Genomic DNA, 859 nt, shown 5'->3' with positions numbered 1-859 from the left:
AGAACTGAAACGATTTAGCATCACGTTAACTGTTAATGCGGGAGATCTATGTCTTTTTTTACTTTATAATAGTCAAATTATTTATTTATTTAGTTAATATAATAGCGTTATAAACATATTTATATGTATTTATTATTTTATGTACTGAAATTACATTACGTTTTTTTTTTTTTTTTTTGCATACCAAAGCATCCATACAAAAAGTGTCAGTTACAATAATAGGCTACAATAAAAATATGGCATAGGCCTGCCATTAATGTTAATAATAATGAGAATTAATGAATGAATAAATGAAAGTTCAGCAACATGAAATATAGGCTACATATGACTATACAGACAATACAAAAAAAATTAACAATGAAATGTGATACGAAAATCATGCACAAATGCCCTCCCCTACCTAGACAAACAAAGAGTGACATTTGAGAGTTTTTCAAAATTATTTCTCTAACTTTATAACAATGAAGGTGGAAATGCGACTCTATCTTCAACATCTCCAGTGTCACAGACTCTTCCTTTTGGAAGCCATGTTTGTATGTGTTTGGCTTTTCTTATGAGAATCTGTTTCTGACTTGTATTCAGACCAGACTTTGTATTTAGAGCCTGATAACTTTTCACTTTAATTTTCCCAATGTTGAGTAGGGTTTTTTCAGCAGTCCTGCTATGAAACTGATTCCTCCCTCTCTATATTTTCATATTCCCTGAAACTTGTTGCTAAAATGGCTCTGGTGGAAACCCAGTCCACTCTATACTCTCGAGAGGCAGTCCATATCAGGACAGCATATCAGCATCACTATTAACAATTTCAGAAATAGAGATGCAGCTAAGCTGGAGTTTTCAACCTCACAGACCTAATGAC

Source organism: Squalius cephalus (assembly GCF_949319135.1).
Source record: "Squalius cephalus genome assembly, chromosome: 16".
Classification (NCBI taxonomy): domain Eukaryota; kingdom Metazoa; phylum Chordata; class Actinopteri; order Cypriniformes; family Leuciscidae; genus Squalius; species Squalius cephalus.
The sequence above is the reverse complement of the archived record's forward strand: the minus strand, read 5'-3'. Positions refer to the sequence as shown.